Source organism: Cuculus canorus, chromosome 1 (genome assembly GCF_017976375.1).
Source record: "Cuculus canorus isolate bCucCan1 chromosome 1, bCucCan1.pri, whole genome shotgun sequence".
NCBI lineage: Eukaryota > Metazoa > Chordata > Aves > Cuculiformes > Cuculidae > Cuculus > Cuculus canorus.
The window spans coordinates 29,506,820-29,534,526 of record NC_071401.1 but is presented as its reverse complement, the minus strand read 5'-3'; the positions used below and the strand labels follow the sequence as shown (position 1 = coordinate 29,534,526).

The 27,707-nt window shown below is 42.2% G+C and overlaps 1 protein-coding gene and 1 long non-coding RNA gene across 4 annotated transcripts in view; one reads left to right on the top strand and one right to left on the bottom strand.

The window, feature by feature from the left end:
* Positions 1-27,687, bottom strand: LOC128851242 (uncharacterized). Of its 2 annotated transcripts, none has more exons than XR_008448520.1 (3): positions 27,315-27,687; positions 23,612-24,453; positions 1-7,654 (listed from the first exon to the last, which is right to left on the bottom strand). It is a non-coding gene; the product is annotated as an uncharacterized LOC128851242 (long non-coding RNA). The 2 variants fall into 2 exon arrangements; XR_008448519.1 differs by lacking the exon at positions 27,315-27,687 and adding an exon at positions 26,971-27,107.
* The window catches only part of FNDC3A (fibronectin type III domain containing 3A), a 124,992-nt gene continuing 124,074 nt past the window's right edge, over positions 26,790-27,707 (top strand). Inside the window, exon 1 of one of the 2 annotated variants that reach the window (XM_054058764.1) lies at positions 26,790-26,925. The gene's annotated coding sequence lies outside the window, so the exon portion shown is untranslated. The other variant, XM_054058754.1, reaches the window with a different exon arrangement.

Below are 27,707 nucleotides of genomic sequence, written 5' to 3'. Positions count from 1 at the left end.
AGTTAGTTGGCTTGCAGTCATCAGTCCGCTGTGGATTGAAGAGATTCTCCAGTGGGGAAAAAGAAGTTTATTGAACAGATGCTAGAGAATACAGCAATATGGAGCAGAAAGTAGAATAATATCATAAAATTACTTCTGTCTCAGTTACTCCATATAGTTTTTATTAAAGTCAACAGGAATTGCACAGACAGCTCCAGAAGCGCACACAGCCCATCAACGGAGCGTTAAAGCATGAACTACGGGGAAAATGGAAAGGTTTGAATTCTACAGTGGCCAAATGATCACAGGCCTCGCTGCTTTTTACTAACAGTAAGACATGCAGATAATACGCCTGCAAATACCCAAGTCTGACATTGCAGGAGAAGAGGAATTTTGCATCACTTCTCATGTAGAGAGGTGCAGCAAACACCCTAAAGGCAGCCCCAGGCAGGGAAAGCAGTTTGGTACTTTTTCCGCTAATGGAGAAGCAAAAGCAACTGTATAGATGCAAGCAAGCAATAAATAAAGTTTCCTAAGATTTTTGCATGCCAGACAGGGAGGATTCATATTTCTTGTAATATTAGATTTCTTATTGCAATTTCCTTGTTTGTTTTTTTTTCCCCCAGACCAGGTGAAGTATTAATAGAAATTTTTGAATTTAAATACCTAAGGACCATGCCAAGTGATGGGTCTGTATTAGGCAGTGGTTATGAATCGTGACAAACTTAACAGTGCTTTGCAAGATTAGCTGCACAAAGAGATGCTTTCACTTACTACTGAAGTGCAGCTCTCTTGCCTTTCAGCTACTTAAGAGTGCAAGCAACATTTCACAATGATCTCAGACAAGAAATGAAATGCCCTTCTGTAAATCCACCAGCATAGCTACCAGCATCTCCCCACAACACTGCACAGTAGGAGAGCTGTGAGACCACAGCATGCCCCTAGCCCATCCCCATGGCAAGTAATGACATCCAGCCCCAGCTACACCTCGGTCACATCACTTCACAGCTGAAGACGACAAGATCACACATATACCCATGCATACTGATGACATTAGTTTTGCTGATACATGGTAACTAATTAAGCCATTGAAGGAGGTTAGATTCAGGACCCTAGTTGGATACCTGTTTGAAGAACCATCTATCTGTTCTACAGAGAAACAGTGGCCCAGTGAAAGGCCTGAAGAAGAGGCAGTGAGTTATATGCCTCTCTCTCCCCTGCAGCAGAAACTGGAACAGCCCTGAGCTTTCCACGCTGGGTGAAGTGACTTCTTGAGTCAGTCAATGCTCCCTTTCAAGGACTCCCACCTATTTATGCAATGAAAAGCAAACAGAAGTTCTCACTATGGTTTAACGACGTCATTGTACAGCTGATTTGTTTGCTACAAATCCTTGCAGGTTTTAAATTCACCATCTAAGCTCATACCAGGTTTGTCATTTACACTGTTGAAAGACAACACCAACTCATACCAGTCAGATGAGTGGGCCTCCAGATGTGTAACACAGGAAACTTCTGTTCCTATGAGACTTTGAACCTCTGGCATAAAGAGCTTCTTACTTGGGAGGGTAGTGCAACACTGGAATAAGGACCCAGAGACACAGTACCACCTCCAGCCTTGAAGGTTTTCAAGATGTGGCTGTACAAAGCTATGTTTGATGTGACCCAACACTGATGATATTCCTGCTTCAAGTGCAAGGTCAGAGTAGAGCCCTTTGCAACCAACATTTCTATGGTCCTGTGAGCTCTTCTTGCAGCTTCAGTATATTTCTGATGCAAAGAAATTTCCACACTAACAACAAGAGGGCATGCAGTTATATATGGGATGAAAGTGTACTTGATCTTTAAATGGTCTTTCAATGAAAATGATGGGCATTTGAGAGGGCCATATTAATGGACTCATGCAGCTGGGCACAATACTGAGCGCTGTTTATGGGCAGACCCCGAGAAGATCCTAACTGCTCCCACATGCAGTGATGCCAGCTTTCTTACTAAAGAAGGGAATGTCAGAGAGGAACAGTTGACCTTTAAGACGCCAGCACAGTTGTGTTACATTTTCCTTCACAGTGAGAAGCCAGTCAAATGTCACCATTCATTGGAGAACTGGTGAAAGCTGCTGCATTTTTCACACTAGAGCTTTAAAACAAGACATTTTTATATTTCATCTCTCATTCAGGCTGGCAGTTTTAGCATGAAGTCTTCCTCTGCAAAGCAAATCATGGTGTAGAGCCTTTTATTCATCTTTCCTGGCTTCACGTGCTGTAAGATTCCCACAAAGCAGAGAACATCTGTATGAGGACACTGTCTATGATGGAGATAACTGCCAAAAATGAGTCACATGTTATTTCACATGATGATGGGCACTGTCATCTTAATTTAGTTTCATATACCACAAATTAATTCCTTTGCAGGGGAGGAACAGTTGTTAAATGTTGCGTACTCTTTTATGTTAGAGCTGCCCCTTTTACCTTCTCATCGAAAAGTATCCTCTGGTAATCTGGGTTATGAATCAAGCTTCATATTAGTCTCACCACACTGCTCTGCACCACTGTGACTAATACTTGCCCTTTAAACATCCTGTGACACTTCCGACAAACTTGTCTAGTACTGACCAATTTCAGCTTGGGAAAGGCAAGCCTGAGTAGTCCTCATATCATATAGCTCTTGAGAACTTTTTTCAGTTACCATGTCTTTCAGTTTTAGGATTATTTAGGTCTGGCAGCTCCCAACAACTGACAGGGAGGGGATTCTTGTGGTGCTACCAGTAGGGTAGCAGCAGGGACCCCGAGGCAGCCTACTCTGGGGTCTTACAAGCCAAGGCACAGGGAGCACGGCTGCTGTAGTTGTGAATCTCTGCAGGCTGCACAAATGTACACACACAGCTCCTACCAGGCTGAAACGTTATTTTTGCTTAGTATGGAGTATTTCTCTAGGGAATAAAACAGGATAACTATTTCTCAAAGGAAACAGAACAGGACCTGGATCCTGATAAAACTTATAGACATTCTCCAGCCTCTGATTTTTTTATTTGAAGCAAAGAATATTTTTTTCACAAAGCTCTTGTATTATTTTCTTTTCTAAAAAGCAAAGTCTCACTATGTCATAGTTTTGGAATGACCTCAAAATAGGAAATGTGGAAGCCTGATGCAGAAGTAGTTGGAGTTTGCAAAGCATCTGGAACTATAGTTTTTGAGTTTCAGCTTCAGTGGGTTCCCAGTCAGATGCCTGGGATATTGATTTGTCAGTGTTGTTAACAATTTCACAGCTCAGAGAAGGGGTAAGAATTATAACATTGAATTGTTCTGCTAGTCCTTAAATTGTAAGTGTGTATGTGAGTGTGCATGCATGTGCAAATGTGTGTGGGGACAGAAAAAGAGGAAAATTTAATAAACCATATAGGCCATCACTGTACGTATAGTAAATTCAGAGGGTAATCTGTTTGGTTTTCTGTAAGGGATTTTCTATATAGAAGGGATTCAACATTGAAGAAGCTGGCTTTTAGGCAGCTTTGCCATTCACAACACCTGACATGAAGAGTCTCAGCAGAGGTTATGAACCAACAGCTTCAGAGTGGGTGGTAAAATTAGATAAAATCAATCTTTCCATCCTTCAGAGCAGACACGGCAGCAGGTGTGGGTGGGGACTGAAGGTGCACCACAAGGGAACACAAACAGCCAAAAAAAACTCCCTCCAAGGAATAATGATACCATATCTTCTTGCCAATACTAACAATGTTCATGCTGTCTGAGAAATCATTATGTTCCAAACAAGCTCTCTTGAAGCCTAGAAAATAACTGAGGAAAGAGACAAATTTTCGTTTAATTTGCCTTCTGTGTGGAACTGGCTCAGTTCTAAAGTAAGCGCTATAGAGATAGCCAGCCTCTATTGGAAATTTCTAAAAGGGAGAAACGTCATCTCCAATTATTTTTGCCATGTACTGAAAATATCTTGATCTTAAAATATCTTGAGAAAGACCCTGAGACTGAAAAAGTAATGCCTTCACTCTCTCCACAGTGTTTCTTGTCCCTCACTTTGTGAACTCCAAATTCAAAGAAAAATCTGTAAGAAAAGAAAAATGATGACAAAGACCTCAATACCCTCATTGCTCTGCTCCTCAAGGAACACAGCTGGGAAAAAAGCCACACTGATGTCAACTAAGAAGAAAGAGGTAACAATTTGTGTCCTGTGTTTTGGTGCTAGCAGATATCACAGTGAAGAAATGTGAGCTCATTGATTTCTGCTACACTGATGGTGTGAGATACCACCTTATCTTTTATATGCATTAGTGAATGTGGCTATAAAACAGTGTATCTTCACAACATCCTTTCTGTAAGACAGGTTATTATTCTGTTTCTTCAAGGCCAAGAGCAAATCATATTAACATGACCAGATTATAGCCTTCAGTCTTTCTTGTGATGTAGCAGCTCATCCTTAGTTGTACATCTCAGCAGCTCATCTACTGATCTCCCTGTAGTAAATCTGATCTTTTTCTTTGGTTAAATAGGATGTCTTAGGCACACTGTACTATGCAACCTCATACCTATCTTCCCCTGCATCTACCTTGCAATATCTCTATCGTGAGCATTTTATAGTGTTTAGAAATGTGTTAAACTGAACCGAAGACAAAGAAAGTGGCAATTTCTACAACTTTTAGAGAGACAGCCTTATAAATGCATGGAATTATTTTCATAGCGAGAAATTGAAGACCCCTTTTCTCACTGCTTGGTGGAAAGGGACATTTCCAGTCAGACGGCTGTGTCTGGCCTGACACAATATATCAGCTCTTTAAGCTAATGGTCCTAAATCCTTCGGATAGAGTCTCATTACCCGTGTATGCAACATCCTCATAAGGGTTAATGGCTTTTTCTTTGGCCAGCAAGAGCTCTGGCTCCTACCGTCCTATCCCTCTTTATAAGTTGTGAGCTGAAGTACAGAGAAACTTCAGTAATGGTCAAAAGTCACGGGGGATGTCATACGGAAGTGGAACTGAACATGACTAAATGAGTCCAGTGTCCGTATCACAAGGCACAGCCCTAAAGAGCTTACACAGCTCATAGCAAAACAAGCAAGGATGACAAACATTTATGTAATGGCTATTTGGAATGCAAATGGTATGCATTAGGTAACACAGTGCAAAAGTTCCCTGTGTTAAGAGCAACGTTTGCTTAAAGATATGTGGTTACTCATTCCATAAGGTAGTGCTTAGTTCTACTTTACTTCACGTACAATACCCACCTTCCTATATGTCCCACCAGGCACATTTGACTGTCACTACAGAGCTAGTAGGTAAAATCAGAGCTCAGCCTCTCACTGACACTCCATTCAAGGAAATTTTTTGGGTTTGGTCACTGGGTTTGCTTGTTTTTAAAACGATGATGTGACTGTTATTGGAAAGATGAGTCAGTGAATCGAGCTTTTTCATTCTGAAGAGGGTCATTGGCTGCTTTTTAAAAAAAAATATAACCCCAATGGCCTCAGGGCAGCCTCTGAACCAAGTTTTATCTCCACGCCTTAACATTACCCTCAGAAAAGAGAAATATCCTGAGCCATCTGGTGTCTGTGTTTAATAGACCTTTCTTTTGCCTCAAGTAAGAGGGTTTGGTTTGATCAGAAGTGGCTGAATCATAAAGAGATGACATTAAACTGTATTATTTCTTAGTAAAAATGTAGATAATCAGCAGAGTCTTTTAATACAAGCTAATGCTAAATTTGGCTGTTGTACCTTGCTATTTTCAATCGCCACAATACCAGCCATGTGATAAGGCAAAACTTCCTTTCCCTCCAAACAGCCCTCTTGAACCTGGGAAAAAGGAAGCAGTTAAACATCAAATGACTGAAATGACTTCTTAAGTGGGCATCATTTTAAACTGCATGCTTTTAGACTATTAGAAGAGTGTTTTTCTTGGATCAGAGTTACAACACTGAACACAGTTATGCTAAAATGGAAATGCCTAGATTTTGAAAGTTTGATAACAATGTAGCTATGGAGATTTTTAAGCATTTGTACTGTCTGCACAACCTTCAGGGTTTTTTTTGATCTTATGCACATAAGCCCAAAAGCCTTTGCAGTTGCAATTTCAGCCTCCACAGCCAAAGAAAGAAACTGATATAATGGAGTGAGTCCAGCAGAGCATCACCATTGTGTTTGTGGGTGGAGAAGCGGTTGTGGTTTGGAGGTGTGCAGAGATCCTTCTCCATTTAAATTATTCTACTCTTCTATCATTTCCCCCTTCTTTTTCCTTTTCTGTGGCCAGTACAAGCCATCTGGGTAAGCCTACCAACTTCATATCACTTCTGTAAGTAAGGATGTATAGCCCAGGCAGTGATTTGACTTCACCAGGTTTCTAGGTGGAGTTTAAGAATGGTTTTGTTCCTTAAAAACTGAAACTTGGCCTCTGTATGCGCAGAAAGGGCCTAGAAAAAAAGGCTCTACAGAATTTTGCATAGGTCAGAGAGGCTTATTTGCCAATTTAGAGTGCCAATTTAGAGCCACCATCTCCCTTTCCCATTGCCAAGAACAACTGTCTTCTAGGGTCAGGCAGATTGCTTTCCCCAATCCCTCCAATGTTTTCCTAGTACTATCTGTCCAGTAAATATTAAAGATATCATACATAAAAATAGGTCAGAATCAAGCTTTCTAGAGCATAAAAACTTATTTCCCTTTACTTTTTTCTCCTATTCTTCTTTACCCTCTTTTACTTATTAACTCTTCCTTCTGCAACTTTCTTTTTCCCTCTCCCATTTTTCTTTGATCTTCAAGAGCATTTCTTTAACCCTTCCTTTTCTTGCAAGATTCCTTTTTCTTCCGCATTTTAGCCTCTTTCTTCACTGCTACCATTTCAGCTCTCATTCTTTCTTCTCTTCTTTCTCTTTGAAAACAAATAACCAACTCTTAAGCTCCTTTTCCTGCCTTCTCCATCCTCTCATGTTTTCTCACCTGTGTCTTCTGTCTCCTTTTGTGCTCTAAACCTGCTTTTTCTTTCACTGGGCTTCTCCATCACTCCATACTCCAGGCTGTTTCTCCATTATTGCTTTCCAGTCATTTTTTCTCTGCCATTTACTGTGACCCTGAATAATTGCCCAAGAGTTTGAAGCTTTTTTCTCTTCCCTCCTTTAGAGAAAAGGGTGCAGAGAAACACCTGTACCTTGTCTCATCTGTTGGTATTGGCTATGTGGCATTATTCTTTTCCCCTAAAATGCTTTCAAGTTGTGAGTAAAGTTGCTAGGACGTCCCAGAGATCCTTCCCCTTCAAGTAACTCCTCTGCATCTCTACTCCAACTTTATTTCTCTCTTTCTACCTACAGAGGTCTTGCCAGACAACCTAATAGTATCTCTTGCTGTTTCCTCCTTTTAGAAGCTGCTGCTCACCGTTTTCCTGGTGGCCACCTTTAGTTAATAATCAATATTATTTAAAGCCTTCACAAAGACTCCTGAGCAAACCACACAGTTGTCCCTCCTTAAAACACAGTAACAGTGTCTTGAGGTAAGTTTTCCCCAGACAGAAGATGAAGACACCTGTGTCTCTTGTTTCCCTGCAGGATAACCCAAATACAGCACTCTTCTTCTTCCAGTGCTCTGAGGGAGTGGCTCAAGCCATCCTTTCCAAATAAATCAGATCTTGAATGTTTTTTTTGTAGCCACTCACTTAGGTAGATTTCCAGAAAAGCACCTCAGAATCTGAAAGAAAAGACACCAGAAAAAATAAATATTTAAAAACTGTGCTTTGCTTCCCATCCAAGGTTAATTTTTGGATTCTCTGAAATTACAGATGGATGACAAGAAACACAGATTATTGAAAGAGTGTAATAGTCTTGTGCAAACCTCCCACACCCACGCACTCTCTCTTTTCTGGGCCTGGCTGACTCATACAAGTCAACTTCAGGGAAAAAATTACTTTAGAAAAGCACACCCACCCCCAGCAACTAATCTCCCTGGATATAGGGAAAGTCCCTCTTTGATCTCACCTTGCTAGGACAGCCAAAATAGCACCGGCAGGTACAAATGCAGAATTAGAAGGACAAAGCCTCACTCAGTGACTGGTCTCTCTTCTTCAGGTGTTATTTGTTTTAATACAGCTGTCAGGGATCAGCGGCTGCTGTAGGATTAGAGAGTGACTCAAGAGTAAAGGTTCAGGGGAGTTTATAGACCATCTGCTGTGTACCTTTTGTGCCAGCTGTCTTATTCTCTTTACTCACTCTGGCAAAATCTGTAAGGAAGTTCCTTTATGCCAACTGTGAATATTTAAGTTGCTGGATAACTCTGCTAAAATGTATTCCCAACTCTTAAGGAACAAGGCATCACTTTGAACCTGATGAGCCATTTTCTGTTAGCTTGTACCCAATGGTTCTGCATTAAAATCTGGGGATAAAAAATCTGCACAATGCAGGTACACGCACACAGGATTCTGGTGCTCACATCACCAAATCAACCCTGAAAACACTAGATCTGGAGTGAGGAACAGGGTAGCTGCACCTGCAACATTGCTTCGAAAACACAAACAAGACACCTTGGAGGTAGTGCTGCAGATGCTCTGCTTCTGGGATTCAAGCTAAAGTCTCCCCTTGGCATCACACTACTCCCTGTGCAAATATCCAGCTACACGGACCTAAGGCAGGTTTTTTATCACCATACACAGTCCAGACACGCCCTCAGATGTATTCAAACACCTTGGCAAGTTCTCTTCCTCTGAGTTGAAAATTGTGGTAAATCCATGTGCATGACCGCTGATCTTAAGGAAAATATCAGGATGTGTCCAGTAATAGCTAATCGTAATCAGTTACACAAGCCACCATTTAATTATATTGTGAGAGATTCAGAGGAAACTCTCAGTAAAAGCAGACTTTAATATTCATTAAATTCTCTTCAAAGACTGTTTTCTCTGGCAACAATAATGAACTTTGCAGGGTAGAAAAGACAGACTTCTTTTTCTTTTGCAGGAAAACACAGTTTTCAATTAAGTGAGTACCACTGTCATATAGATTTGGACATGAAAATGACAAATTGCTTTCCATGTTCATTTCTTAGTAGCATCTTCCATCCACCTCTGTGTTTCCCCTCAATAATGGAGAAAATCAAATCCCCTCTGTGCGAGTTGGATAAAATAAAATTGTGGACTGGAGCATGTTTTCCCTACACAGCCCTAAGTGCAGGCAAAGAGCACCTGATCAGGAAGCCTAGGGTGGGATGGGTGCGTATCTTGCTGCGTTTTGCCTACAGGGTGAAAGACCAATTCCAGCAAATTCAGATTCCAAGAGTTTGGTGGCACCAAGATGTCAGCTTCAATGACCTGCTCGGAGCTTGACAATTCCTCATCAACACGACTGTCACTAAGTATTTACTGGCCAGCACACCTAAAAGGCAAATTCACAAGAACAAATCCATTACTATGTCACCATTCCTGTCTTACCAATTTTCAGTACCTGACTTAGGTGCCTAAATTAGAAAACCAGCCTCCAGCCTCCCCAGCTCCATTGGCAGTCAATGAAAAGGGGAAAGTCGCTCCAAGGACAACTTGGAGTAAGGAACTAGTACTTGGGCTTGTTCTCCTCCATTAATTGTATAGGACGATGAAGATTTTGTTCAGATGTCCACACTTAGATTCTGTACCTCTCTTCCCTCTGCTTGTAATTTTTTATCTGGAGAAGTCTCTGCAATACCAATATCCTAACAACCTGACTGCTCCAAACCATTAGGGCTGAAAAATTATCTTAAAGAGGCAAGTCTATTTTATAGTTAAAGCCAAAACTCTTTTCTGTGTTGATGCTTCTATTCACATCTTCAGTAGCTCTCCTGCAGAGCAGTGAAGCACAGGGTCTGAAAAATCTCCAAACCTTTCTCTCTGCAGTAAGACAGGAGAATCACTGGGGAGTCTTGACCACGTTCTATGCAATCAACATGGTGCAGCTGAGCTTATCTTGAACTCCTGCGTCACTCGTAACTTCTCTGTGTCTCCTATTTATACCCCAAATTGACTGCTTCAATTAAACATTCAGATAGAATGAGGAAAAGGCACGTTAGAAAAAAAACAGCATTTATAGCAAAACCACGTATGACTGAGCTAGTGGACAAGTGTATTTAATTAACTAGTTGCTGAATCTTAAAATCACCCTCTTGTCTATTAATCACTATATTTTAGCCAAATAACTCTATCATCAAGTATATTTATTACTGAGAGAGTCTGGACTGTAAAATCAATATGAGAGACTATAAGAAGAAGCATTGCTTGAAGAAGTATGGAAGGGACATCGAAATTTTTATATTTTTTTTCCTGCTGGGAGAAATTTTCCTGCATAAAAGCCATGAAGAAGAAAGAAAAATATCACTGTCCTATTTTAGAAATTTGTGGGAACAAAACCCACTATTTTATCTATGATTCTGTCAGCAAAAAAAAAAAAAATTGCTCGAAGGACTGTATAACTATATTTGCACCAAAGTAACGGGAGAGTGGGTTATTTCATCTGCAAGCCAGAAAATAGTTCAGTTTATGAGATGATTTTCTACAGAGGTTAAGCATTATTTTCCTGATACTTTCCCAAAAGGACAACTAGAGAAAGGAATGATTTACATATAAAGCGAGATTAATAAAATATTGTGGATTTAATTCAGGTTGAGAATATATCAGCAATTCAAAGCAAATAAAGAACCCTAACCAGAATGATTTTACAAACCACAAATAACAGAAATGAAAGGAACTCTGTTGAAGTTAAAATGAGGAAACATGTTGAAAACACTCAGTGCTATTCTCCCTGCAAACATGACGAAGCAAACAAAATTTCAGATGCAATTTAATTTGCCACAACTGGCCATATCAATACTTCAGTGACCATGAGAGAAGAGAATATTTTCCTTTTCATTATATGGTCACCAGAAACAACTTTGCCCTTCATTAAATCTCTAGAAGAAGATACACTTGGCAAGTTTGCATTAAACAGCACTCTGCAAATCAGTACTCTTACTCTTCATTACTTCATTACTTCCTATTCTTCATTTACTGCAACTGCTCACAGTTTTGTAAGGATGACTTTTATCGGGGTAAGAGTTTTTACATACCCAAATCTCTGAAGCCCAGGAGATCACACAATAGCATTGATATGAAGAAACAGAGGCAGGTGGGATGATAAATACTGTACTTCCAACCAGTGTAATGCATGCAAGCATTTACAAATAGACTAAGCACAGTACCACCTCTACACTTGAGCATACCTGTAATGCAAAGCTTGAGGAAGCCACAAAGTCAGTGAATGCATACCTGTAATGATTCATAGAATCACAGAATCCTTAGTTTGGAAAAGACCTTTGAGATCATTGAGTCCAATCGTACCTGTCTACTACTAAAACATACCCCTGAGCACCATATCTACCCATGCTTTGAATACTTCCAGGGATGGTGACTCAATAACTTCTCTGAGCAGCTTGTTCCAGTGCCTGAAAACCCTTTCAGTGAAGAAAATTTTCCTGATATCTAATCTGAACCTCCCGTAGTGGAGGGAGGCCATTTCTTCTTGTCTTCTCACTTGTTACTTGAGAGGAGAGACCAGCACCCATCTTGCTACAATCTCCTTTCAGGTAGTTGCAGACAGTGATAAGGTCTACCCTCAGCCTCCTTTTTCTCTAGGCTAAACCCCAGTTCCCTCAGCCGCTCCTCATAAGACTTGTGCTCCAACTCCTTCACCAGTTTCATTGCCTTTCTCTGGACACGCTCCAGGACCCCAATGTCCATCTTGTAGTGAGGGTCCCAAAACCGAACACAGTATTTGACGTGTGGCGTCATCAGTGGTGAATACAGGTGCACAATCTCTTCCTTGGTCATGCTGCCCACACCATTTCCAATGCCATTGCCCTTCTTGGCCACCTGGGCACACTTCTGGCTTATATCCAACCAGCTGTCAACCAACACCTCCAAGTCCTTTTCCATCAGGCAGCTTTCTAGCCACTCTTCCCCCAACCTGCAGCATTGCATGGAGTTGTTGTGATCCAAGTGCAGGACCTGGCACTTGGCCTTGTTGAACCTCATACCGTTGGTTGTAGCCCATCAATCCAGCCTGTTCAGATCCCTCTGTAGAGCTTCCCTACACACAAGCAGATCAACGCTTCCTTGCAAAGTGAACAGAGAATCATTAAGGTTGGAAAAGACTTCTAAGATCATCCAGTCCAACCATATGCCCAGCACCATCATGCCTACTAAACCATGTCACAAAGTGTCAGATCTACTTGTTTTTTGAACACTGCCAGAGATGGAAATGCCACTCCCTCCCTGGGCAGTCTGTTCCAGTGTTTGACCACTCTTTTGATAAAGAAATTCTTTTTCTAATACCCAATCTAAGCCCCCGCTGGTGCAACTTGAGGTCATTTCCTCTTGTCCTATCACTTGGTACTTGCAAGAAGAGACCAACACCCATCTCACTACAACATCCTTTCAGATACTTGTAGAGAGCTGTAAGGTGTCCTCTCAGCCTCCTCTTCTCCAGACTAAACAACCACAGTTCCCTCAGACGTGCCTCATAAAGACTTCTGTTCCAGACTCTTCACCAGCTTCACTGCCCATTGGACACACTCCAGCATCTCTATGTCTATTTCCACCAATTACGATGTCTGGACATTGCACCCCATTCATTTCTGCATGCTGTGCCGAAACTGTCAGCAGCTCTGAAAAGCTTTCAGCTAAGCCAGGAACTGGACAGGGGTTGATTACAGGACCAGGGAATGAGAGAAACTCCTGTGCAGAGGACTCTTGACTTTCTTTATGCGACCCATCCACCTCTTTTTTACACTTCAGTCTTCAATGCGGATGAAATGCACCCAAGAAGTGCCCATCTCTCTCTATTGACTATAGTGAACCCTACAGTGCCTGGCTGGTATGCAGAACGTGCACAAGGGACCCCTCTCAAAATGTCCATGGAGACATGACCTTCATAGGCATCAACCACTCCTATTCGTTATTCAAAGGGACTGCTCACCGTCTGCCTGGTTAAGGAGCTACGCTACTTTTTATAGGGGTTTTTTTTTGGCAGAGAAACTAAAAGAAACAGAACTTTTTCAGGAACAGTGGGAGGATAAGTATATGTTTAAAATAGTAACGAATGAGGAAATGAGTCTCGTGTGTCATGCTAACTGTGAACTCATTCACTGAAGAATTCAAACAAAATGTCACTTCTCTTCCTAACAATGAAAATAGTCTCAAAAGCACTTCAAAACCCCAAATCCAGATATAACAAAGAAGTATGGAGTTTGCTTATACACTCAACTGAATCGATCAGAACTTAGCTCTTCTGCACTATGAGAAAAATTTATAAAATGTAACAGAGAAGATAATTTCTACTAGCTTTTACACATCTTCCTACAGAATTCTAGCACAAGATAAAATAAACAGTATCTTTTATAATTTTTTAAAGGCCAAAGTACAGAAAAGCCTAACAAAGCATAGAAAAAATAGAAATGCTATGTACAGCTGCATTACATCATCTCAGAATATTGTCTGAGGGTGACAGGCTGGAGCCATAAATAATATGTTTCAAACCTTCTGTGGAAAATGTCTTCAATAAGTTGGCTGCAAAGTGGAGAAAATATTACAGCTGAAAGACAATATGGTGGAGATGGAAATCATCACCACATAAACACATATTAAGTTGAAAGCTAGATTAAATCTCTTATCCTATAGAATGTTTTCACTTTTCTTTCATAACAAAGAATACCTAATGCACAAAACCAAAGTCTTCTTTTGGTCTCCAGCAATATTTACGTGTGCTTATATCCTCCAAAGAAGTGGCAGAAAACCATCAAGAGCAGGTAGGCTTCGTGTTCCTGGTGTGGACCCTTCACTCAGTTAGGTATCTGTTGCCACTTTGATTGTAATTAACCTGACTGCAAATCCTTTGCTGTTCCAAATATCAGCAAATTGTTCTAAGTCTCCTTCAAAGTCAGTGAGAAACCAGACATTTTTGGGGTGTATCTTGATATGCCAGGAGCCACTCTATCCCAATGCTGGGATACAGACAGGCATGGAATACATGCCATGGGATAAATGCCATGGGATAAATGCTGGGATACAAACAGGATACAAACACAATAAATGCCATGTGAACATGAGCGCAAATGACCCAAAAATGTTTATCAATTATATCTATGCTCTTCTTAGAACTTACTGATCTCAAGTAATCGTCAGCAGGTATCAGGATGGCTGGGAACTCATGATTTATGGGGGCTGCAGATCAGATGCATGTCCACTCATAAGTTATAGGTGAAACTATATGAGAAATGAAAACTGCTATTACAGCTAATGACCTGGCTCAATGCTTTTTGGATAAATGCTACTCCACACTGAAAAGACATTGCTTGGAAATGAGTGGGAATCAACACACACAAACCAGGTAAGCAACTTCTCCTCTGAGTGTGACAAAAGACAACTTCATTCAGCATTGTGAGTGATGAAGCAATACAAATGCACACAGACATATGAAATAGTGATATAGGCAGGCACGGCAAGAAAACACTCAATCAGACAGTAACAAGCAGGTGAGGTTAATGTTAAGAATGTAAAGATTCACAAGGTACTATGAGGAGAAACCAGCTGAAATATTTCATAAAAGGTCCCGCAGAGCATGGGCAGACTACACCCTGCACCCTGGGGAATGGACCACAGGGCTGTGCTGCGCCTGGGCCAGAAGAAGGCTCATATGCTGTGGGAAATCTGGGCAGGGCAATGCTGTGAAAGTCCCATGCCTCAGCACTTCAGACCAGAAGGTCTGTGCAATGTCATTTGCAACCACTATAAGGCCTCTTGGCACAGTCATGTTAAAAAAAACCCAGATCCTTTGATTTCAAAATCAGTATTTTTCAAATGCAACAAAGACCCTCTGTGGGAATGACTAAGTCTATGATAGCTGTGCTGTGGTAAACACAAGCTATTTTGAGTTATTGACTGCAGAAGCCCATAGGAATATCTCTATATTTGTAAATATATGCTACTTCTCCAAGTAGTGTAATGGTTCAGGAGAGTTTATTTTAATGTTCCACATGGAAAATAAATTCAGTCTGAGGGTGAGATTTAAGTATGGAGAGGACTGAGCAAGAGAGTGAAAAAAAAAAAAAAGTAAGACTTCTGTGATTTAACTGTGGGGTGATAGCTATGACCCTGTAATTAATCTATCCAGTAAAATAAGAGCTAAAATCCCATATACTTTTACCACCCAGAGATACAGCTTTATTGGTGTACCAAAGCCTTTTTCTATGTCACATACCTCAACTTTCACGACTCAGGCTTTGCCATACAGCCCAAAATGTATGTGCTACTGCTAGCATGGTACTGGCAAATAGACATCATGTAGTGTAGAGGATGAAGAAAAGAAGGATGCTTTCTTTGTGAACAAGACTCTTTCCAAGTATTTCAAGGAGGGTGCACAACGTAGCCTTCATATTTACCCTTGAAAGCAGATCAGCAATTAATATCTCTGAAAGACTGCACAGACTTAATATTTTGCCACTTAAAAAGCTGGCTGAAGAAATTTTCAGTCCATTGAGGTTATTTTGTGGGAAAGCACAGTAGATATTCTCATATTTTGAGAATTAATTGTGGTTTTCCGCTCTCTGCACTGATGACTGCTCAATGCCCCGTTCATGGCTTATCAGGAGGTGTTCACTTGCTGTTGTCCATTCGGAGAATGTCCCATCCATTTTCTGTCTCCCCAGGTCATGGCAGACAGGAAGATGAGTCAGTAACACCATTAACTAGCAGCTTGCTTACTCACAATAAGTACCATAACAAAAACATAGAAGTGTTTTATTGCTCTCAAATATTGTACAAATACCCTGGTACTGAACCATGAACCATGTACTAAACGGAACCATTGCTTCAGTTTGGCTTTTGTTACCCAGGATGGACAGAATTTAGCCTACAGTATTTTAGGGAAAAGAAATTATCAGAAAACTGTCTCCTCCACACACACAACTCCAATTAAACAAATTAGTAGGTATATATTCAGATCAGCAGGGAAATTATTTCCTCTTATTTCTTATGCTCATGTATAATGAAGAAATAAATAATAGTTTTAGAGCAGCATGGTCTGAGACATTCGAAAACGGGGTTTAATTTAGAAGAGAGTAGCCCAGCAATTACCAAACAGTGTTTCATCTATCGAAACACTGACTGACAGTATTTGGACAAATATATAAAGCTGAAAAAACATGTAATGGACAATCCTTAAGAGCGTACCTCTCAGGGAAGTGTCTTCCTGACCCTAAATAGGAAGCGGCTGACTTTCATCCTGGAACATGAAGTTTTATAACCTCTGCCACGTTATTTTCTATTTAAGGTAGCAGCAGAAATTCTTACTCAACTCCTCCTAAAACTTTTGCCTGAGCAATGAGTTCTGAAAGTCTTTCATTTTCGGAGAGAGACATGTAATTAGTTTGAGGTGTATTGCCATTTTAACCTCACTGGGAGCTCCCTTGAGCTCACGCTTTTGTAGAACCTAAGTAAAATTTTGCAAATACCTACTGTATCATCCCTTGTTTGTTTCTTCACAGCATCTAATACCCTGACATTTCCGTCTCTACCTGACACAGCAGCCTATTTTTGTTGCTTCCTCCAAACCTTTTTCTGCTATACTTTTATTTCGGAGGGGATCTGAGTTGAGTGCCGTGACTCCAGCTATATCACTTTCCAACAAGGTTTTCTAAAATGCTACTGGACATAGTTTCATCTTCCACTAACACAAGACTTCTTCGTAGACTCTCCAAGGGCAACATTAATGTGCCTGGAGGTATTGGGTTTGTGTGGCAAGGTTTTTTTAGCAGGGGAGCTGCAGAGATGGTTTCTGTGGTAAAAGTTTCCCCTATGTCCAACAGAGCAAATGCCATCTAGCTCCAAGATGAACTCACTGCTGGCCAAGGCTGAGCCCATCAGCAGTGGTGGCAGTGCCTCTGGGATAACAAATTTAAGAAGGGAGAAAAAAGGCGGCACAAGAATAACTGTAGACGGATAGAGGAGTGAGAATATGTGAGAGAAACAGCTTTGGAAACACCCAGATACATGAGGAAGGTGGGGGAGGAGGTGCTCCAGGCACCAGAGCAGAGACTCCCATGCAACCTACGGTTAAGATCATGTTAAGGCAGCCTGTCCATCTGCAGCCCATGGAGGTTAATGGTGGAGCAGGGGAAGAGTGTGAGGAGTCCTCCACCTGAGAAGGAAGGATCATCAGAGACAACATGTGATAAAACTGCTGCAACTCCCATTCCTTGTCCCCTTGCGCTGCTAAGGGGTGGAGGTAGAGAATTTTGGAGTAAAGTTAGGCCCAGGAAGAAAGGAGGAGTGGCAGGAAGATGTTATAAGATTTGGGTTCATTTATCATTACCCTTCTCTGATCTGACTGGTAATAAATAAAGATAATTTTCCCCAAGTCAAGTCTCTTTTGTTCGTGATGGTAATTGGTGAGTGATCTCTCTTTCCTTATCTCAACCCACAAGCATTTCATTCTATTTTCTCTCCCTTGTCCAGTTGAGGAAGGGAGTGATAGAACAGCTCTAGTGTGCACCTGGCATCCTGACTGGATCAACCTAGCATGCCGGAAAAGTGAAAATGTGGTCTAAAGGTGTGTGTAAAACTATTACACAGATTTTCTGTCTAAGAGCCCACAAGCCTAGTCTTGCAGGTATTTGGGGGCTACACTCATGGTATCTGCAAATCTATCCCAAAAGAGGCACTGATTGATTCTGCAACAATGTAGTATCATAACACGATTCCCATTAGCATTCCTGACATAGTCCTGCACCTTTTTGGACACACTCCTTGCACTAAATGCCCCTGCAGGCTGAAATGTCAAAACACCTGATACTAGAATAAACATAAATTCTTCAGCTATTGCACATTAAAATTCTTAAGCAAGAATAAGGAAATTCATCCTCCACTGAAAGAAAACGTCTTCAGTGAGGCTAGAGGCCCTAAGCACAGGACCTAAAATCCCAAACAAACTATGATTTGTAGGAGGTTATGAGGCTAAAGGAGCCTGATTGCTTCTCATAAAAATCCTTGAAGAAATAGGATGTCATCACTAAAAATATAAACATGCACTGAACGATTGGAACAGAACTTTAGATAGACAAAATAATCTTATCATGTGTGCTGAGACAGATCTGTCTAGACTGCTTTCCTTATCTTGCAGCCAAACTGTTCTCCCTGTAGCAATCAGTTATACCTTTCAGTGGGCTCTCTGTCCAGACACACAAAAATATCCAGGGGAGGAACTCTGTAAAAGCACAGGTTCTGCTAGGCAAAAGCTGTTGGGACTGTGTCACCAGATAAAGACAATTTCTTTCAAGCACCTTAGGTTGGAGTGATTAATGAACATGCCACTGTACCAGTAGCAGAAAGACATTAAAGCAAATAATCTTAAATTGAAGAGTAGGACAAGTAAAAGTTGCAGAGGAGCTGAATCCCTACAGATATACAGAAGGCAACAAAATAAGATTTATACATTGCATCATTCTATATCTTCAATCACTAAACGCCAGTGGAAAGAAAGATTCTAAGAGACTGTTACATTTGACTTTAGCCAACTCGGGTGGACTTGGTCTCTACTCACCTTCGTTTAAAGCCAGAGGGAAGAGAAAAAAAGGGAATGGGGGGAAAAAATAGGTGACCTGCACTGCACTGAAAGTAAAACATAAGAATAGTGTCTAACCAAAGGTACAAAAAATAATGGCAAAATGGAAGAATCTCTGACTGATCTAAAACTGAAGACCCAACATCCTGAAGGAAAGGAGGAGAAAGAGTTAACTAAGGCTACACCATGACTAGAAATGAGGAAAACCCACATAGATCTCAGGCCTTTCCCCCAGGCATCTCAAATTTTGCATGAAACAAATTGCTCACTGTAGAATGATGTTTGTGTAATAAAGACCATTCTTTAACATCCTGATCAAGATGGAAACCCAAAACGCTACATGAAAAAGAGGTCTGAGGCAAACTATCTTTTTTGCATTTTAAGCATGACATTGATGCTTCACACCAGTTATGGGTATGAAGAACACAAACTTACACTTGAAACTTAAACCTTAAGCTTAAAAGACAAAGAAACCAGGAGGGGGAGAGAATTACTTAAGAAGCATTATAATAATGAAGTTCCTCATTTTGTTAAGTTGGCTACATATAATCATTGAATAGTTTGGGTTGGAATGGACCTTAAAGATCACTCAGTTCCAACCCTCCTGCCATGGGCAGGGACACCTCCCACCAGACCAGGATGCCCAAGGCCCCACCCAACCTGGCCTTGAACACCTCTAGGGATGCGACATCCACAACTTCCCTGGGCAATCTGTTCTAGTGTCTCAGCACTCTCATCACGAAGAAAATCCTCCTTATGCCTAGCCTAAATCTGCCCCTCTCCAATTTATAGCCATTGACCCTAGTCCTACCACTACAAGCCCTCGTAAACATATTATATTTTAGTAAATGCTCAGAATATTGAAGTAAATGTGTAAAAGATAATTATTGTGGATTTGATGGCTAGTTCTCAGCCAGAAGTTTCAAATCAGAGCTTTGCCCACAGAGCTCAGCCACATCCCGGGTTTCATCTTTCCAAAAGGTCTACAATCATGAACAAGTAATTCTTGCACAGTACAGGGTGAGACAGTGGTGGAACTTCCTACCATGACACAAAGCTTAAGGCCTCTGTACTGAGACAACAGGGCCATGCTGACTATGTAGATTGTGTCTCTGGACTCTTCTGGCTTGCTGGGGCCTTTGGAGTGATGCTCACCTACTCTAGAACAAATGGGGAGTGATTCCTAGAAGACCAGAGACCATGCAGAAGAAATATAGCTTCATCTTTTTACACCATCAGCAACATTTTAAGCTGCAGGTCTTTTCTATCCAAATGATACTGCAAGCCTGGTATCATTGGAAGCTCAGTGTACACAAAATCTGCTTGAGTTATGATCACTGAATGTACCTATAACCTGGGTTCAAAGAATCCAGAATTTCCAACTCGCTGTTAGAAATTATCAAATAGAAGTTCAGACTATATTTTATTCCTTCTTGTTTCTTACTGTTATTACTTTATTTGGCAACATTTGTCAGTTGTATGTTTTCCTGTAGGAACATGCAAAAATAAAGAGAAGCTGCTCACTTCTATCGTCAGTGGAATCTCCAGGGTTGCATAGAAGTATCTGCAGTAGTATTCAGAAATAGCCACGCACAAGATTTAACTACTGTCTCTGCTAGAAGTGTGTAGAAAGTTTACAGGTTACTTTGTAGAAGATGAAAGCAGAATTAAATAGTTTTCAGTGTTAATACAGAATCAGCTAGGACCAAAGAGATCTGCAAGGAAAACCAAATGATTTCACTTAATTGAGCAATTTTTCCTGGCAAGAATCTAAGACCACAGCAGGTACTTATGTTTTCTGCTCATGCCTCACCAATGCTAATGTTCATCACCAACTACATCAACATACAGAACCGGAAAAAGTTCTGGGATCCTTTGATTTCAAAGGGGTAGTTTTCCCTTACAGTCTAACAAAACACAAATTAATTTATTTATCATCTATTCTCATTGCAATTTTTTTTTGACACACCAAATATAAAAGCAATAGCAGATGAAACTGATGAAAGGCATAGTGGGTCAGATCAAAGAGCAGTTCTTCGTAAAAGCCCAGCATCTTGTCTCCAGCACAGGCCAACAGCAAGGCAATGGGCAACTGCACAGTGATACTTGTCCCAGTATTTTCCCAGCCCTTAGTAATTTGTGAGTCAGAAACTCCCTAAGCCAGAGGGGTGGTTTTTTTTTAGTAGCCCTTCACGGAATAATCTATTCCCCTTCTTCATCCTGCCACATTCCAAACTTTCCTGCGACAAACGCATTCACATAAACCAAGTGACCAGCTAAATATTTCAGTTTGCCCAAAAGCTGTGTGTTCATTAGCCAGTACCACTCTTACCACACGAGACCACACACAGGCAAAATATGCATTCTCCAGGGTCTAAACCAAATTCACTTACAACACACGATGATTATAAAGGAGGAAACTACAATTCCAACAACAATAAGGCCAGCTTCTACTGCTTGTAGCACTGAGTTGCCTTTGCTCTTTCCTGCCACAGGAAACAATTGCCAGTTGTTTGACACTGCCGAGACACCTCATCAGCCATGACTTGAGCTTTTTCCTGCACAGAGCTTCAGAAAACAAGACCGGTCTTTGAGCTCATCCTGGTTTGAAGATTTTTCAATGGCTCCATTATTCTGAAGCTAGTAAAGTACACTTGATTTCCACTGTTGTGGATTTTTTAGGTGCAAACAGAATTTGTCTAAACACAGAGATGATGCTTTCACACTGTCTGGATTCTTCATTTGGAAAAAAAGAGACTTGAAATAAATATAGGAACCAGCTTCTCCGAGCCATCATGAAGCAGTTAAATTCTTCCAGCAACCCACAGAGAATGTTGGCGACATGCTAAATATTCAGTCTTCATGGAAAAAAAGGGAAGAAAATAGGAAAATCTGAATGAAGAGACTAATTAGTATTCTATGAGCCCACTGAACTCAGGCTGTTATCTTGCCAGACAAGGGCTTGCACTGCGAGGCCTTTTTACTGAACAAGCCTGAAATACACCCTTATGTGAAGAGGTTGATGAAAACTTTCTTCAACTTCTTTGTTTGCAAGCACAACATGAGCCTGGTATTTCAAAGGGCTGGGAAAAAAGGGGTCATAGCAGAAACCCCAAACCCAGCATTTCAGGATGAGACAATGGAAACCTTGTGTGTCTCAAAACTCCTCAAGTTAGAGGCAGAGCTGATCAAATGGGAAAGGTAACTTCCTTGCTACTCAACTAGGTCAAAAAGTCCTAAGCACTGCCATTCCATCCTGAACCCTGCCAGGTACAATTCTTTCACCAAAAGAAAGCAAATCTTCCAGAAAATTCACACTTGACTCTCAGAGGACCCTCTGATGAAAGCTACTATTTATCCTGAGAGCAAATGTGGAAAAATCTAAACTTGGGTATGAAATTCCTGAATATTCAAGAAGGAAAAAGGTACTAAAGAAATACTGTCCAGTAACCTAGACACTTAAATTCTGCCTGTGAATTTTCTTTCTGTTTCCATACATCTTTTAACATCTTTTAACATCTGACTTTTCACCATGGTTTGAAAAAGAAGGCTCCAAAATTATTTCAAACCAACTCCAAGTAGAACCACAAATTCAAAGTATGCTTCTGGTAAACATTTTGATTACAACCAGGGCTGACTGATTATTCAGCTTTATCTATCTCAAGCCAACTGTTAGCTAGGAGACCACTAAAGACAGTTCCAAAATACCTCAGCTCACAAAGCCAAAACAAATATCAGTGTTTTTTAAAAGTGAGGTCAACAAATATCATTGAGCATTGTCTCAAAGCAGTGGTTATAGATACCAAAAAAGCAATATTTCATATTATCCACTGCCTTGAGTATTGTCTCAAGGCTGTAGATAATATGAAATCATAGCTTTAATTCATTAGAAGAAAATCACAGTTCAACTAGCGACTGATTTCAACAAATAAAGATACACAAAGTAAAAAGCCATCAGTTTCAAGAATATGGAAGTGAACATAGTTGTGTGGCATGAATCTGCTGTGCCTGTTCTTGTAAAGTAGCACCCATTTTTGTAAGGAATCCTGTTGAAATCAGTGGAATTTATTCTAGAAAATGAGATGAATCATTAAACAGGGAAATGGTAGTTTCCAGTTAACCTCTGAATTTAACAGACTGCAATTTCCATCACATTTTTGATGCTGTGTTTGAATTACTCCTGTAATGTGGATGTTGAACGGCTGAATTTTGTTGTCTCTGACTGGATTAGCATTTTTAGCCATTTAATCCTCTCATTCATTTTGGTACCATCATTCTAAAATTTCAGCTGGTTTAATGCTGTTACAGAATGATTTACTTCATTATCCAGGTCCTGAAAAGCAGGCAAAATCATGAAAGATTTCTGGATTTGTGTCTTTTCCAAGTGTCCATCAGCATTTTGAGAAAAGTACGGTAAAATTTATCATGCAATATTTATTCTTTAACAAGTGTCACAACCAATTATAAACATGATAAGCATTTTATTATATGCCATTGCTAAATGCGTTTTCAATTCCAGTTTGCCAAATTATGTAAAAACACAGCTGATCATATCAATTAAATCTTAAGACTTGTCTTTCCCCATAAACAAGTATTTTACCAATGAAATGAATCATGCCTAGCACTAAACAGTCCTCATCAAACTTTGATTTTGATACACCATTCTGATGTTAAAGTGGGATTTTTACAGTTCAAATCCTTTCATACAAATCAGAACCAGCAAACAATTTACACTGACCATCAGCCTCTTTGAAAGTGATCTGGACAAATACGATGAGTGTTATGCAGCTCAGGTGAAGATGCAGTAACAAAAAGGAAGCACAAGTAATGACATAAAAGAAGCAGTAACTCAACTTTGTGATAAATCCGCTTTCTGCATGTTTTTACCAATACATCAAAATTAAACCTTACCCACCTTATAAAGCTGCTAACATCTGTCTTATAGCTTGTTTATTTTAGGGGAGTTACATTCATGTATTAGTAACCTGTTCTAGGAAATAAACACTGGTTGTACTTCTTTAATTTTTCTTTACTATACCTATGGTACTTGTCTGGTAGAAGAGAGTGGTGCTGCCGACCTCATGGCTCTCGGTCCATATTTGCTATCTCCACGGTCTGTGAAACTGTGGTAAATGTTCCCAGTAGCGTTTTCAGATGAAGTCTGGATGATAAACCTGCCTGTTGGTGATCCATAAGACTTTATAATGTTTGACTGTGAGTCTGATGATTAGCATTTGGCAACCACTGCCTTTACAGGCTCGGGATGCTCCATGTGACAACAGCAAATTGGTTCCACTACTGAGAGTAGTAATCATTTTCTGTTCTGGCATAGGTACTACAGGTGCAAAGGCAGGTCACTCACTGTGGAGTGAGGTGCTGCCTGTAGACTTGCTGAACCCTCCAACTTAAGCCACGTTATTTTAACTTTAGAATTGGAGGTTTTTTCCATTACCTGCAAGGATGGAGAGAGTTGGAGAACTGGATCAAGCGGCACCAATTTTAAAATTAGTGAATTAGTGTGAGTGGCCCAATTCTGATCCCAGTGCTACATTACTTCTTATTTTGCTGACTAAATCCAACTTAATGCAAATATGAAATAATGACTGTTGTAACATCAGTTCTTCACAGTTCTCTGGAGACAGTAGCTTTGTTTGACTGAAGAAAACACAGCCATAGAAGAGGGGTGTTGCTATCCATTCAAGTGACTATCTTAAGAGGGCACTCCACAAAATATTCCCCTGATGGACTTATCTCTTCATCTCTCCTCTGCTGTGTTTAGCTATAATATCATTTTCATAAATGCTCATTGCTAGCACTTGAACGTATATCTGGTATGATACTGCAAGGAATTTCTCTCTCCATGGGTCCTTCTGGGAAGTTCTGCAAAGGATGAAAGCAAGAGCATTTGATTAACCTTCTAGAAGTAGCTGAGACTTGTATAGGCAATTCAGACTCGTAAATAATCCCTATCTAATTCAGTTATGTTTTAGAAAAATCCATTTATTCACATCAGTCCCTAAAAAGAGATAAGGAGGTCACTATTTTGGTTCCCTCATGACTTCCATCCACTTGTAATATTACTTTGAATTATTTTCACATGACTTTAATTCACCTTCCAGTAGAAAATGTAGTTTTATATACACACACGTATACAGGTATGTGAGGGAGCAGCACCCCTAAGATGCCAGGAGATGGCACGAGGTACACTCTCTCCCAGGGTTCTCAGGTGGCAGTGTATGTACAACCAGTGCTACATGCACCAATTCAAAACTATATGGTCTAAACACAAAACCAGGATCTGCAGCTGCCTACAATGACGCCCATGGCCATGGCTGCTGCTGCTCTTCCTGGCTCCACCACCACCTGACAAAAGCAACTGTGGAAACCATTTGCTATATTCCACTGAATCTGCTGGCTAAATCTGGAAACTCATATCGAAACTGGAGTCAGATAGGAAAATCGGTGATCTACTAACAGCTGCAGCCGGCAAAGACCTCCAGTTTTATGTCCCTTGATGGTACAAGCCACAAATGCTGTGCAGTGGCATTCGTTCAACCCTAACTCATAGGCAGACGAATGCCACTGAATGAATTACCAGCACCACTTTTCACAGTACCTAACAATGTACCTCATCCAAATATTGATCTGGCCCAAGCCCCTCTAGTTTTTGAGATCTAACATACATATCTACTCTTAGGGGCAATGGGTATAAACTGGAGAGGGGCAGATTTAGGCTAGACAGAAGGAAGAATTTCTTCACGATGAGAATGGTGAGACACTGGAACATGCTGGCCAGGGAAGATGTGGCTGCCCCATCCCCGGAGGTGTTCAAGGCAGGCTGGATGGGGCCTTGGGCAGCCTGATCTAGTGGGAGATGTCCTTGCCCATGGTGGGGGCTTGGAGATGAATGATCTTTAAGGTCCCTTCCAACTCAAACTATTCTATGATTTTACTCTAGGATGCCACTCATCTATGTAATTATGAGGTTTGGAAGAGGGCCCCATAGTGAGCAACCAGGATGGCAAAACATTGGTTGGTATATACTTTGTTGACAGGAGCTACCTTCTACCTGCTGTTAAGTTATAAAAGTGTTATGAACACTGCTAAAATGCAAAAGAAATAGCAACTTATTAACTTAATAACAGAAAACTTTAAGGCAAATTAACAATACCACTTTATAAAACACCTCATTATTTTCAGTCCACTGCTGAAGGTCATTAAGCCAAATGCTGTAGTAAAATCGTTTTGATCCATGACAGTTGAAAGGACAAACATTAAGCAAAGGATAATCACAAATTAGCATTCAAGACATCCGCCGAACATTGCAATTGTCAAGGGAAAATAGTCCCTCCCTGCGTAAGCACCTGGAAGAGCACATTTCTTCCCCTTTCCCCTCAGATGTCAGACGCTACGTGCCTGGGCACCAGACAGGGAACATATCTGGTGCTCACAGACAGTAAGGCTTTGCTTGGCTTCAGGGCAGGTGGGCTGACAGCCCTTTGACTTTTTCAGCCTCAGTGGCACCCTTCCGACCCTTCCCTCTGCCCGGCAAGGACCCAGGCTGGGCCCCAAGGCCAAGACTAAGGTCCAGCCCCAGGGAAAAGCCCAGCCTAGGGCCAAGACCAGCCCCATGCGCCAGGGCCAAACTCCAGCCCCAATGAAATGCCCAGACCAGACCAGGAACAAGGTCCAGGCCCCAGGGAAAAGCCCAGCTCAGCCCAGGCCAAACGGCAATCCCAGACCCCAGGCCCTCGGGCCAGGTCACGCCCCCTCAGGCCACGCCCCTTCTTAGACCCCCCCCCCGCCCCACATATCATGGTCACGCCACACCCCATACAATGTTCCCACCCCCTTTCAGGCTCCGCCCCACACTTAATGGCCCCGCCCCCCCAAACCCCGCCCCACACCACATGCCCCCACACCATCAGTCCCGGCCTCATACCCCATTGGTTCCTCCCCACTCTCAGGCCCCGCCCCCTCCGAGGCACCGCCCCATCAGCCCTTTTGTCCCCGCCCCTCAGGCCCCGCCCCAAAACCAATAGCCCCTCCCCTCACCCTATGGCCCCGCCCCAACAGGCTCCGCCCCACACCCCACGGGCCCGTCGATCTCAGCCCCCTCCCCTCTCAGCCCCCTCTTCTATGGCCTCGCCTCCTCCAGATACCGCCCCCGCGGTCCCCCACCGCCCCGGGCCCATCCCGCGCATGCGCACTGCGTGCCGGCCGCAACTGCCCCCTCGCGGCCCCTCCTTGCGCAGCACCAAGATGGCGGCCGCGCGGCGGCGGGCGAGGTGGCGGGGCGCGCCGGGGCGGTGGGGCGCGGGCGGCAGCAGCAGCGGCGGGAGACAGTGACAGGTGCGGGGAAGGAAGGCGGCGGCCGCAGCAGCCGCGCCGATTTACCTCGCGTGGGCGGGGAAGGGGCGGGCGAAGCGCGGCCCCGCCCCCGCGGGAGCTCCCCCTGCGCTCCCCGCCCGGCGTTGCCGGTACCGGCGAGCGAGGCGCGGGCCATGGCGGTGAGTGGCGGCCGGGAGCGACCGGGAACCGCTGGGGCCGCCCCCGCGGGAGGTGCCGGGCAGCCTGGGGCGGGATGGAGCCGGGCAGGGGGCGCGGGGCTCGGCGCCGCTTTAGCTGTGTTCCCCGAAGGCTCCCTCGGAGCTCGGGGATGAAGCGATCGAGCGTCTCTTTCCTTTCGTGGATAAAAATCCTCCCTAAAGCGCTGCCACCGTCGTCTCGCAACGTCTCACCCGTTCGTTCCTGCCCGTACCCCCTCTCCTGAGCGTTGATCAGTTTTAACCCAAACAGAAACTTTTTAGTGGCTTCCAGGCGGCCGGAAAGTGAAACCAACTGAAAGCAAAATCGAAACTTTTATTTTTTTCAGCTGTTTTTTAACGCGCGGAGGAAAGGAAATAAGCGTTAGGAATCAGGGGAAAAACACGCTGTGTCGGAGCTCGGGAGCGTGGTTTGGTGGCGGGTAGGAATGGTTGGATGATCCAAGAGGTCTTTTCCAACCTGGTGATTCTATAAGTCGTGTTTGATGAGTGACATCTCAAGACCCGTCGGTGATGTGTTTAACCTTGGCAAAGGCGATTTGCTGGCTGTGTCTGATGTCCAGTGTTATTCCAGACCATCTCACGCCA